Here is a 6,013-nt window from a genome sequence, read left to right as displayed (position 1 = left end):
TTAAATTGTGTAAAATATATATATATATATATATATATATATATATATATATATATTACAATCTGATCAAGTAATGAGAATTAAAAAATCACATGACCTTTGACAACAATAAAAGATATGGGAATTACAAGCCTATTTATTTTCAGATCGTAACTATGAATGATTATATGGCTAGTTGCATTTTATTACATTTCCTCTTTTTTTTACATTTTACATCAGATTTTTAAACTTTTTTTTTTTTTTTTTACATTTCCTTTTTGTTTTTCTTTTTTTACATCAGATTACATCAGACATTTTATTACATCAGAACACAACTAATTCCCATTTTTGTGTGTCACAGCTCTAAAGTACCAAAAACTGTGATCAGTTCATTTATATATATATATTACAATCTGATCAAGTAATGAGAATTAAAAAATCACATGACCTTTGACAACAATAAAAGATATGGGAATTACAAGCCTATTTATTTTCAGATCGTAACTATGAATGATTATATGGCTAGTTGCATTTTATTACATTTCCTCTTTTTTTTACATTTTACATCAGATTTTTAAACTTTTTTTTTTTTTTTTTACATTTCCTTTTTGTTTTTCTTTTTTTTTACATCAGATTACATCAGACATTTTATTACATCATAACACATCTAATTCCCATTTTTGTGTCACACAGCTCTAAAGTACCAAAAACTGTGATCAGTTCATTTCATTCCTTCTCATATTCTTTCACACACACAGACATGGCCACACATACACGTACAAAGTGGGCCACTATTATTAAGAATCTAGTTGTTGGTTTCAGCAGAAATGTCAGCGTGCGTTGTAACCTTTACTCGAGCATGTTATCTGCCTCCATGGCAATGCAATGGGAAAATGAAGGACGGAGACAACGCAATGAGATTTGAAAGGTCCCCATCAGTGTCTGGCCCTGAGGCTCTCTCCCCTTCACAGTTCAACAGTGCGGATACATGCTTAACGCATGCGCACACACACGTGACCCCATGGAGAGAGCTTCAAATGTTGCTATCTGTCTCTGTGCATCTTTATCTGGCCGTATAGGGCTCAACATGCACTGGGGGAAGCAGGTAAAGTCGCTAAAACAGCTTTGCTAAGAGCATTTGCTCGGTCAGTGGTAAGTCTTACTGACGCTGTTTACTGCAGTCAACAAAATCGATAATCAAAAGGTGGACATGCTTACGGTTTGGTCAGCCGGGGATGTACGCAGTGTGTAATGTGATTTACACTATATGTGCATCAACATCCTTGTTGTATAGCATTCATATAGACAAATCAGATTTCAGGCCTAGTGAAGGCCAGCTTTAATCATAATGGGAGCAATTTTAAAAGAATCACCCCCCATTAAAACAATTACATTTTACTTTGCAGCCTGAAATGAAGATGGACGCAGTTTTTGTTTTATCCAGCTGTATGAAAAAAAAAAATCCAGCCGTTTCTCAATATGCGTTCTTGTCTGTACTTGTGTTCTTGTGGACTTGTGAAACGTCATCAGTCGTCGCCCAAGTACTGTTCCAGTTCAAAGTTCACATCTAGCCAAGTACAGTTCAAATCCCCGGATGTGTTCTTGCTCCGCCCCTTTTATCAAGGATGCATTCAGAGGTGAACTTGAGGCAGCCAGGTATCCCAGAATGCATTTCGCACCAACCAGTGAGCGTTAATGGCGGAGGAGAAAACCCGCATAATTTTCTAAATATTACTGTTATTGTGTCATGAAATGCAGTTCTAAAAGTATTTCAGGCGAGAATGTAGTTTTTTAAAACTAAAATCTGCGGTTTATTTATAAAGATGGCGCCTATTTGAAAATGAGCTTTGCCGATTTCGGAGACTTGATCTCCATGCGATCATCGGGTGCTCAGTGCTCATGTGTCCGCCGAGAGCAGCCTCACCTCGGCTAGTCCTTCTGACATTTGCCGCTGGCTCTGATGTCTCTGGTAGTGGTTAAACATTAGGTAAAATTAGTTTTGGGTAAATCTAACAGGCAATCTTTGGTCTCATGAATCTATTATTTCTTCCAGCTCATATCGTTTTGGCTGAGCACAAAGTTATGTTTCATAAATTATTTATTTATTAATCAGAATACAACGTGGACTTTGTTGCATACATTTGACCGAATTGTTTGCTTTTGTCTTCATTTCCTATTACATAAGTCTCTTATACTTATTCTTTTATAATGGCTATTATTGTTCATTAAAACTGACATTTAACAAAAAAGGCAGAGTTGTGCTTGTCATATTTCATTTTATTATAGGCTACAGTGAAGATAATCAGAGTATATGTGCACATATTACCTAAACCACATATTAATATGTTTTATATTTTTAAAATGAAAACAAAATGAGTGTTGTGTTTTATATTTTGAAGAAAATGACAAGGCAGTGGTGTTTGATAGCATTTCATTTTTTTGTGAGCCTATTAATATTTTAAATGAAACCGAAAAGAGGCAATGCTGTTTGATATAATATTTAGTTTCACTGTAATGTATGTACATTCCCTGAATTACATTTTTGTGACTATTAATATGTTTAAATGAAAACAAAAAGAGGCAGTGGTGTTTGATATCATATTTCATTGTATTGTATACATACAGTGAAGATAACCGGAGTAGCCAAGACAATGCTGTTTGATATAATATTTAGTTTCACTGTAATGTATGTACATTCCCTGAATTACATTTTTGTGACTATTAATATGTTTAAATGAAAACAAAAAGAGGCAGTGGTGTTTGATATCATATTTCATTGTATTGTATACATACAGTGAAGATAACCGGAGTAGCCAAGACGAGCTGACTGACGTTATCAAGTACGCTGCTGTTCCATTTGCAGAATTACCGGACTTGCGTCCTCCCATCCTCGAGAGTTCGCACTTCCGAACTTTGCGTACTTGGTATTGAGGAACAGCTATAGCCATTTGACTTTCAGCTGTGATCTGCTGTGGTCATTTTGATTAGCTCAGCATGAAAATAACTTTCCTGGAGCATTTCAGTCCTTGGTAGTGCAACTGAAGCAAACAATCAACTATGGGTGGCAAGGCGCTGTCAGAAGATCCCTGGGATAAAGTTGTGGACAGGCACAAGCACAAGATGGATACAACATTTTTTTTAAAGGCTTTATCAATGCCTAGAAGCACAGTGAAGTCTATTATTAACAAGTGGGTGGTATTTGGTACAACACAGACCCTCCCTGGATCAGGACATCGCTCCAAACTATATGAAAGAGTCAGGAGGAAACTGGACAGAGAGGCGACCAAGAGGCCTACAGCAACTCTGAAGCAGCTGCAGGAATTTATGGCAAAGAGTGGTAATTGTGTGCATGTGACAACATCAGAAATTCTCCACAAATGTGAGTGAGTGAGTGTGATCATCCCCTTACTCTTTACTAGTTTTGATGTGAAATAAACATGAATGAACATCTCATGTCTCATGTAATCACTCAATCAGTGTTTCAACTGCAGAAACACGTCAACAAAACGGCTTGTAAACAAAATATAATTTAGTATTTCATTTACCTCCGGCAAGTCAGCTCGATAGTTGATAACGCTAGAGAAATGAAGTCTAGAGAAGAGCATTTCACGAAATATTAGATTATTTTTTATTATATTTTACTTTACCTGTTTGTGATGTCTTAATTATGTTTAAATAAATCTGTCATGAAACAAGTTATGACAGCCACTGTGTAAATAAATATATTTCAACAACAAAATTTTATAATTAAGAAGTTGATTAAAAAAAAAAAACATTATTTGCAATTTAAACGTTGAGTCTAAATTTTAAGCAAAATGTACTATTTTTAGGCATTTATTTTGGTATGTCCATCTCAAACAATCACTTAAAGTGATAGTTCACCCAAAAAATGAAATTTACTCGCCCCCCACTTGATCCAAACCTCTATGAGTTTTTCTTCTGTCAAACAAAAAAGAAGACAAATTAAACATTTGAGAGTAGCCACTGACTTCCATAATATTTTTTCCATACTATATGTAAGTCAATCGCAAACCATCAGCTGTTTGGTTACTAACATTCCTCAAAATATCTTCTTTTGTGCTCAACAGAAGAAAAACTCATACAGGTTTGGAACAACTTAAGGGTGAGTAAATGACAGAATTCTAATTTTTGGTTGAACTATCTCTTTAAGTGATATTCAGAGATTTTGTTGAGGTAATATAGTTATTTATTATTGTGATATTTACAAAGTCACTGATTTATGAGAGTATGGTGAGCTACTGCTTTAAAGGACAAATTCAGTGATATACCCATGCTCTATCTTATTGTTGTCATCTCCGATGCGGTCAACATGTTTTTTTTTGAAATAGTACACTTACAAGTATACTACTAGTACACTGATATTTGTATACTTACTACATTAAGTATACTTAAAAATATACTTGAACTTTACTTAAGTATACTTACTAAAAGTATACTACTTTTTGGTTAGGGCAGGCAACTTGACATTGGTTGACTAGCATTGTCTTTTGTTTAAACTGGCTGGTTAAAATAGTTATGCATGGTGGCTAAGGATGATTAAAAATGAAAGATCTTCAGTGGCAACATCTCATCTGTCTGTTGAAGTTATGCTCCGCTTTCTGCCATAGCGAAGCAATTTAAAACACTACAGGCAAAAACATTGTTTTTTCATGCACTGGCCAATTTTGTGATTTTTATTTAATATTTTGGACACTTTAATTTTCTTATTTAGACTAGTGGAAAGAAAACATCCAAAATACACATTTAAGTGTTTATTTTGTTACACATTTGTGTCTGTAGACTTCAATTACAGTACATATCTTTAAAAGCCGTTTTCTCAAAATGAGTTTTCATCTCCACTTTAACAGCACTACATACACCAAATTTTAGAGTTTTATTCCAATCTATATTATGAAGGATTTTATTTAAGGGTTTGTTCATATATAATTCACCTAATTTTATGCAACATTTTATTATGGTGAAAATGTATATAAATTTTTTGGCCATTGACAGCATTTTCGGATTTATAGAGTAATAAGAAGACATATCCAAAATTCTCTCTTTAAAAACCTGTGATTCTAGTATATCAACAAAGTTAAACAAAAATTTTGAACCCGGCTTTATCCAGTGTTCACATAATGCCTTATATGCTTATTTAAATGTAACACTTAAAAAATTGTAATACAAAAAAATTTGCAATGTCTTAAGTCTTGCTGAGCAAGTTAGTTAAAGTTGGCATGTTTATAGTTAATTAAATTGCACATACATTTAAACATGACACTGTCATCCCCAAAGTACTGAAATTTGTTATTGCCACTTAATATAGGAACACACTTTAAGTATGTACTACATGACCACATACTTTCAATGTGTTGTCTGCACTGTGCAAAATATGTTTTAGGCCAGTGGTTCTCAACCTTTTTCGGGCCAGCACCCCCCTACCCATTATCCAGGTCCCTTACCGCCCCCATCAAATACATTTGAGTGTTGAGAAACCCTATTTTAGGCCTATTAGTACTGTGTTTGAGGATTGTAGTGTATTTGATCTGATCAACTAAGTAATTGAGCTTTTAAAGTATGTTCTCTTGTTGCCCTTGGAAAGAACCCTGACATACTTAAAGGAACACTCCACTATTTTTGAAAATAGGCTAATTTTCCAACTCCTTTAGAGTTAAACAGTTGAGTTTTACCGTTTTCGAATCATTCAGCCGATCTCCGGGTCTGGCGGTAGCCCTTTTAGCTGCAGCTTAGCATAGATCATTGAATCTGATTAGACCGTTAGCATCTCGCTCAAAAATGACCAAAGAGTTTCTATATTTTTCCTATTTAAAACTTGACTCTTCTGTAGTTACATCGTGTACTAAGACCGACGGAAAATGAAAAGTTGCGATTTTTCTAGGCCGATATGGCTAAGAACTATACTCTCATTCCGGTGTAATAATCAAGGAACTTTGCTGCCGTACCATGGGTGCAGCAGGTGCAACAATATTACGCAGCGCCTGAAAATAGGCTAACTTCTGTCAACATAACCAAC

At 34.7% G+C, this 6,013-nt stretch overlaps 1 protein-coding gene across 1 annotated transcript in view; it reads left to right on the top strand.

Annotated features, from left to right (window-relative positions):
- hyal1 (hyaluronidase 1) overlaps positions 1–5,211 on the top strand; it is a 21,192-nt gene extending 15,981 nt beyond the window's left edge. Inside the window, exons 6-7 of the transcript XR_001609493.1 lie at positions 1,551–1,559; positions 5,202–5,211. The gene's annotated coding sequence lies outside the window, so the exon portion shown is untranslated. The remainder of the gene's footprint in view (positions 1–1,550; positions 1,560–5,201) is intronic.
- Positions 5,212–6,013: the final 802 nt, after the last annotated feature.

Source organism: Sinocyclocheilus grahami, unplaced genomic scaffold (genome assembly GCF_001515645.1).
Source record: "Sinocyclocheilus grahami isolate Dianchi unplaced genomic scaffold, SAMN03320097.WGS_v1.1 scaffold94.1, whole genome shotgun sequence".
NCBI classification, from domain to species: Eukaryota; Metazoa; Chordata; class Actinopteri; order Cypriniformes; family Cyprinidae; genus Sinocyclocheilus; species Sinocyclocheilus grahami.
The sequence above is the reverse complement of the archived record's forward strand: the minus strand, read 5'-3'. Positions and strand labels throughout refer to the sequence as shown.